Source organism: Haemorhous mexicanus, chromosome 1 (assembly GCF_027477595.1).
Source record: "Haemorhous mexicanus isolate bHaeMex1 chromosome 1, bHaeMex1.pri, whole genome shotgun sequence".
Taxonomy (NCBI): domain Eukaryota; kingdom Metazoa; phylum Chordata; class Aves; order Passeriformes; family Fringillidae; genus Haemorhous; species Haemorhous mexicanus.
The window spans coordinates 114,599,309-114,607,055 of record NC_082341.1 but is presented as its reverse complement, the minus strand read 5'-3'; the positions used below and the strand labels follow the sequence as shown (position 1 = coordinate 114,607,055).

Below are 7,747 nucleotides of genomic sequence, written 5' to 3'. Positions count from 1 at the left end.
CGGCGAGTCCTGTCCGCGCCCCGCCCGCGGAGGCTGCTCAGAGCAGCCCTCGGAGCGCCGGGCCCCGGCTCCCCCAGGGCTCCCAAAGCTTACTTTGGTTTGTTTGCCCCCCTTCCGCTGAGGAAGGCGAGTTGAAGCGTGCAGGAGGTGTGTAGGCCTGCGACAACAAACGGATCCATTAAGGAGTAATTGATAGGGGGGAGCTCAGTCTCACGGGGAAATAAAATTGTGGGCGTTTTTAGGACAACCTTCCCTGTAATCCTTATTTTTAATACGCTCCGAGCCATATCCTTCCTGCTGTTATCTGGGAGAGATCTTTCCTGGATACACCTGATTAATTGATGCTTACAAAGGCATAACTGATTCTTCATGATGGCGAAACAACTAAACGTGCTTTCTTGTACATCCTCTTTGCTGAGCGGTTACCTGGTTAATCTTTCCAGGATCACACTCAGCTGTGGTGAGTAACTTCAGAACCTGCTGGTTAGGATACTATTTGTGATACTATTGGGGTAGGAGAGGGGAACCAGCCTTAGGGGAGTCTTTCCAATCACATTATGTACCTTTATTGCATGTTGTAACAATGCACTGTAAATAATTCAACGTCAGTTGTAACGATTATAATTTCCATGGCGTCATGGGGGGAAGAGCTTTACCTCGAAAGTTTTTCTGAAGTGACATATGTCTGTTTGTGTTATTTTCTTAGAATATACCACTTTATGGAGTTTGCTGATGCCTCTGCATAAAAATAGTTGTCTTAATTTTAAAAAAACCAAAAGGCATAAATGAGCCAGTATATGTGAAATGCACACTATTACCGGCTTTGGCATGCCTTCTTTGTTCTGTCACCGAGTCACTGTGCTGGACTGATCACTTTATAACTGCACAGAACTATGCACATTCACACAGCAGAACACACTGAGATCCTGTGAGGATTCTTCTTCAGGGTCTGGAGGACAGAGGTGTATTTTAGCCCAGATTTAACAGCTGTTGTGGCTACTGCAGCTAATGGTAATAGAAGTACTGTGAAGTTTTCTCTTAGCTATTCCTGTTTGAGATAAATGAGGCAGAGCATGTATTGGAGAGCATTCATATTGCAACCCTTCTAATTTGATGATTTAGAAGCAGATTCTGCTTTCAGATGTATATTATGTTTCCTAGACTGATGGTCAAGTATTTCTTTGCATCAAAAGGCTGTAAGAGGAGAACCATGATTTGTAACTTTGTTTTCAATCTGCAGGTTGCTTTGTGGAATTCTGAAACAGTTTTTCACTGCCGATCCAGCACACTATTAATGAGATGATAGTGTATGTGTGTGTGTGTGTGTGTATACATACATATATATATATATATAGATATAGATAGATATACACAACTATTTGCCAACTTCAAATGCTGATATGGTGGAGTAAATTAATTTATTTTGAAAAAATCTTAGCATTGATTTCCCTTTGAAGTCATATGTGCTTACAGGAGAAATGAATAAAATAATCTTTTCCCAGAGCTCAATAGCAGAGGAGCTCTTCTGCAAATTATCTTGCCAGAGCTTAGATGTCTGATCTTAAGTTGTTTATGGCTTAAGTGTGGGCCAGCTTCATGTCTTGGACATCCTACAATAACCTTAGCTATTACAAAAAAGTTGTTTGGTGTTTTTTTTTCTCTTTGACTTGGCTGCCTTGTATGAAAAGCTTCTGTGATCCCTATTTTACAAAAATAGTAATCCTGCTGTTACAAAAAGAATGTCAAACAGTATCAATTTTGTTTTAATACAGCTTGTAAGTGTGTCAGCAACCACTGAGGCTAAATTTCTTTCTGTCTTTCCCTCACTTTAACCTGGCAGCAGCTAAACACTCCTCCTCCCACAACCAGGCTGCAGTTCTGTCCCTACAATCAGTTTGCAAGGGAGGATCCATTGAGCGTTAGATTTTTGTATTCCCGGTGGGGACAGCAGCAATTCAGAGTTTGCTGACACTGCAGAACAAAGAGAAAGGTAATCTTTGCTTTTCAAACCGTAAAAGCAGCTGAGCCTTTCTTGGTTCCTGGTGAGGAGAGGGGCTTTCAAGGTGTGAGACATGCACCAGGTTGCTGTTTTCTACAAACATGTAAAAAAAATAAATCTAAATTCTCTTAGTAAACTTTTAACAGCAATTAATCATCCAAACAATTATTCATCCAAACCAGCCAAACTTTTGTCAGGAGGGAGGGTGTTTGCTCTCGGGAATAAGAGTTGTAAGCACGGGTGTTCTAGAAAGTTACTATCACACCCTTGCCATAGTGGCTGGATCTTGGTGGCTCCTTTGAAACCTTGCCTTGCCCCAGCTCTGCCTGCCGCTCCCTGTTCATGCTGACTAATCTTCCCTACAGCAGTGCCAGGAAATTTCTGGCTTCCCTGGGGTGAAGGACAAGGACATGCTTGATCAGACCACCAGAGTCCACCTCTGCTTCTTACAAAAGCAAGGTTAACTTTTCAACAATTGTGTTTTTGTTGTTTTTCCTAGAACAATACAGTTTCTTCTTGACAAGTGATTCAACCAAATAGGACAAGTGTGGTACCTAGCAAATGGTGTCACGATGGAAAACCCAGTGTATATTCTTAGTAATGAAATGTTGAAATTAATTTATATTCACATGAAGCTATTATAAAAACATTTTTCATTGTTTGAAATTGTTATTAATCTTTTCTGCATTGTTTAAAGATTCTTTACTGCTCTGTGGTTGCAGATGCCACTCATTTTTTGGGAACAGATCCCAGTAGAAAGGGGTATATAAGGGCATTGCACGGATATATCAAAATAACATTTATTTGTTTGAATTAGGTAATGGATAATGCATAATATGTTAAAGATTATACACATGACAGAGGGTTTCTAACACCCAGACCACTCTTTAGACTGGAGCAATTGCAATAGGTACAGTTACCAGCTTCAAAGTGCTCACACAACCAAGCACCTGCATTTTTTTGAGAGCAAAAATGCTCTAGCTGAGGAGAGTAGATTAGCACCAGGATTTGATACTTTAAGCAAACACTTGGCATTCTAAAAATGGAGTCATTGTTGTTCCTGTGTGGGTGAACTATGTTTTTGATTCTCCATGCCTCCTGTCATGCGCCTTAAACAAATTCAAGCAGGAATAATCCCGCTCTTTCTTTTGCATTACCTCTGCTCTCTCACTTAACTGCTTTCTCCTTATCTTTCTCTGTTCTTTACCTTATATGCATTCTTCTATTTGCTTATTTGCTACTTGCCTGGGGTTTTTTTCCTTGTTTTTTTTTCTTTTTCTTTTTTTATTTTTTTTTTCTTTTCTGGTGTGGCCAGGTTGTTTAACTTTTCAGGTGCCAGGTGCAGCTGTGGAAATGAGTAAGCCTGCTGAGCTGTGAGCTGTGGGATTGGCAGAGCTGTAAAATAGCCAGGCCAGATCCTTGCCCTGAACACAGGCGTTTTGTTACTGACAGTGTGATACATGGTCTTTTATGAGTGTGTGAAACAAGGCGTGGCAGAGTAACCCTTTTGTTTCTTTCCTCTGCGTAGCAACTGGCTCTGCTCTGAAATTGCCTGTAGAGCTTTTTCAAGGTGGTGTGGCTCTCTTTCTGGGAAAGTTCACGACAGAGAGCATTTAGGTAGGTACAAATAAAGACTGCTCTGCTGTGCAGCTAGTAGAATAGAATAAAATAAATTGAGTAGAATAGTTCAGCTGGAAGAGACCAACAACGATCAGTCAGTCCAGCTGCCTGACCACTTCAGGGCCGACCAAAAGCTACAGCCTGCCATTAAGAGCACAGCTGAAAAGCTTCTTAACTATTGATAGCTTGGGGCATCAACCACCTCTCTAGGAAACTTCTTCCAGTGTTTGAACAGCCTCTCATAAAAGAAATGCTTCCTGATGTCTAGCTTGAAACTCCCCTGGTGGAGCTTTGAGCTATTCCTACATGTCCTGTCACTGGGTACCAGCGAGAATAGATCAACACCTCCCTCTTCGCTTCTCCTCTTCGAGAGGCAATGAGGTTGCAATGAGGAGGCAATGAGGTTGCACCTTAGCCTTCTTCTCTACAAGCTAGACAAACCCATAGACCTCAGACACTTCCCCTAGAACATTCCTTCCAGCCCTTTCCCTAGCTTTGTTGTTCGCCTCTGGACACATTAAAGACGTTCACATCCTTCTTAACTTGTGTGGGGCCACTGCACACAGTTCTCCAAGTGAGGCCACACCAACACTGAACACGAAGGAATAATTTCCTTTCAAGACTGACTGGGTGTGCTGTGTTTGATGTACTGCAGGCTGGGGATTGCCCTCTGGGCTGCCAGGGCAATGCTGACTCCCACTGAGCCTCCTGCTGGCCAACACCCCCAATACCCCTTTGCAGAGCTGCTCTGCAACCACTCCTTCCCCATGTTATACTTGTGTTGGGCATAAGTAGAAATATTAGCCTCCTTTTGGCCAGTGAATTTTCATCAGTGCTGAACAACTGAACTGTATTCAACAGAAAGATAATTTTGAAAAGTTGCACCTTGCAAAAAGTCTCTGCTGATCTTACTCTAATCTGTCAAATCCAGTATTACCTGCAATGGTACAGTGTAAGTTTTCAGGGACTGTAGATTCAGGAAGGTGGCATTCCCAGTCTGTGAAGAAAAATAGTATTTTTCTGTTATTTTTCCCTGTCATAACTGAGGTACATCAGCTAATAAATGTAAAACTATGGTGTGTGCCTCTGTGCTATGTCAGTAGGTAACCTTAGAAGGGGCAGGTTTAGCAAAAAAAGAGAGCTCCAACTGAAGAACAATGCAGGCAGGAAACCAGATAACAACTGACCTGAAGTTTAGGCTGGAAATTGGAGGAATGTTAAACTCCTATTGGTGGAGTTTGGAATGTCTTGGTTGGAAATTCAGAGAATATAGCTCAATGGATTTTTGGGTGGATTTCAGTCAACTCATAAAACAGATTCTGTAATGTGGTTGCCAGTTATCAATGGACTGGTGGTGATAACAGAAAGTCACATTTTTTTATCAAGTCAAAGAATGGTTTGGGTTGAAATGGACATTTAAAGGTAGTTTAGCCCAGTGCAACGAACAGGAACATCTTTGACTAGAGTGGGCTATAATAATAATATATTAATAAGAATAATTCCAAATTAACTAAAAAGACCCTCAAGAAGCAATATAGGTACATATTCTCTAATTTTCAAAGTCTTTGATATATAAAGTGAGATGCGTGCTCAGGAGGAGTCACATGATTCACACTAATAAAGATAAAGTGGTCAGTCTGAAGATAAAAGGGAATCTTGGTTCCCTTTTATGCTTACAGGCTCCAAGAAACTTCACTAAGGCAGTAATCACAAGCCCAGGAAACTGGACTAGAAAATCTTCTAAGAGGCTTCCAAACCAATCCATTCTATGATTCCATGATTTTTGAAACACACATTAGAAAAAACTTAGCTGCTCTCTGCATTTACAGAGAATGACAAATTGCACAAAAGGAAGATTTAAGCAAGTTACCAGTTGAACTTTCCAGTAGGAGTAAAAGGACAACTGGGACCCTGTTGAATCCTCCTTACTGGAAAATCTTAGGGTTAAGATGGCCATTTGTCAGGAAATATAGTGCTGGAATTAATCTGTTGAGTCTCTACTGTTCCCGTTTGCATTAGGTGAGTCTGACTGAATAAAATATAAGTTAGATGGGGCAGTAAACTCCAGTCCTTTAAAGCACTGGCCTTTCCTATTCAGTATCTCCTGGTGACATGAGAGGGACTGCTGATGTAGTCAGGTGCTGTTTATTAGTGATTGGGGGTGTAGAATAACAGAATCTTAAGACCTTAAAGATCATCTAGTTTCAACCTCCCTGAATGGGATGGCTTGCAGAGAGATCTAGATAGATTGGAGCATTGGGCAGTGATCAATGGAATGAAATTTAACAAGTTGAAATGCTGGATTCTGCACCTAGGATGGAGTAAAACTGAGCACAAGTGTAAATTGGGTGAGGAAAGACCAGAGAGCAGCCCTGCAGAAAGAGGCAGGGACACCTTCCAATAGATCAGGTTACTCAAAGCCCCATCCAGCCTGGCCTTGAACACTTCCAGGGATGGATCATAGTGTCTCAGCATTCTCACAGTAAAGTTTTTCTTCCTAATATCTGATCTAAAACTTCTTTTGGTTTAAAACCATTCTCCATTGTCTATCACTTCATGCCCTTGTAGTAAGTCCCTCTCCAGCTCTCTTCTAGGCCCTCTTTAGGTACTGGAAGGCTGCTGTAAACTCTGACCTTATAACTTTGTGTGTACTTTTTTTTCTTGTAATTACTTGAATGGTTGGTGCTGTGGTCTAAAGCACTTCCCAGAATTAGAATTTTCCCCTCTTTCTTTTCCCCTTTTGTCCCAGCTTAGTTTGTATTCATTGACCTGTTACACGTGAATTTCTCCAGTCCCTTTCTAAGGCTCTTGGGGCAACTACAGCTTACCATGGTGTCTTTTATTCAGTAATATATTAACTAAGAAGGTCACAAAGATAAAAGTCAGATGTACATATCTAGAAACAACACAAGAAAAGCATTACTTTCCTACTAGTATTTATAAATTTTGCATGTCCAATAGCTGTTATTTTGTTACTTATATTCAAACATTTGATCTAGAGTGGATTTTACAGTCAAAATAGCATTCATGTAATAGATATTCAGCATCAAAGACTCCAGGTGTCCCTCTGCACATGTGCTTCAGGCACATGGCTGACAACGTATTTATGGGGGCTACCAAAACACCTTAACACCTGAGCATCTTGCAGTCATTGCTGAATTTGTAATCATATTCCTAAGGGCAAGAGATTAAGTTGCAATTCCCCTTCTCAAAGACAATTTATTGAAAAGTCAGAAAAATTAAACAACTTACCAAGATCCTGTAGGGAATCCTGGGGAGCCTTTGTCACTTGAGTCCTGTTCTGGTGTCACAATTCACCCCCCTGACAGCCTGAGCCTGCAGTCACCAGCAGAGGAACAGACCCTCACCTAGATCTTTCGTACTGGAAAACTGTAAAATCAAAGCCTGCAGGTAAAATATTCCATTTGTTTTACCTAGATTTTGACTGGCTTGAAACAAATCTTCAATGAAGGAGCTGGAAGGAAGCCTGTAATAATAGTTGTTGTTGTTGTTGTTGTTTAGAGCTTTCCCAAAAAGTAGGAAAAATAAAAAAATTAAACTGGTAACTATTTAAATTTGCAGGTAGGCCCAACAGCACATGATGAACATCAGAAGTCAGGATATGTGATGGACCTCAACTAAGCAGCTTTTGTTTCCTAAGTCGTCATTTTGTGACTGTTCTATTTCATAACTTATTTCGCTATATCCTGAATTGCAAGATGCTATTTAACATATGGTCCCAATAAGAAAACATGATAGATTCATCATTATACAAACATGCATCTAAAACTGTCACCAGGTGTAATTTTGTCATTATTCTCCTTTTTCAAAAATTTAAGTGCACTTGGAATATGAAATAACATTTTCTATTGACCCATTTTTGACTTGTATCTGTACTCCCATATATTTAACTCAAGTTGCTTGAGCATAAAAACTGGTGTGTAACATAGATTTGGTTCATTTCTGTTTAGGCAGGTTCTAAATACACTAAAGAAAAATGATAAATTATCTTTGTTGCACTGGAATTGGCAGCATCATCAGACTGATAGCAAAGTTGCTCTAAATTTGAAAATGAACAATTTTTTTCTTCTAACTCAACTTCCTGAAAAGACACTTAAATCATTATCT

General features: G+C 40.4%; 1 long non-coding RNA gene across 2 annotated transcripts in view; it reads left to right on the top strand.

Moving 5' to 3' along the window:
• The first annotated feature begins 43 nt into the window (after positions 1-43).
• The window catches only part of LOC132334075 (uncharacterized), a 25,656-nt gene continuing 17,952 nt past the window's right edge, over positions 44-7,747 (top strand). The window contains exons 1-2 of one of the 2 annotated variants that reach the window (XR_009488338.1): positions 44-460; positions 3,528-3,616. This is a non-coding gene — a long non-coding RNA (uncharacterized LOC132334075). The remainder of the gene's footprint in view (positions 461-3,527; positions 3,617-7,747) is intronic. The other variant, XR_009488336.1, reaches the window with a different exon arrangement.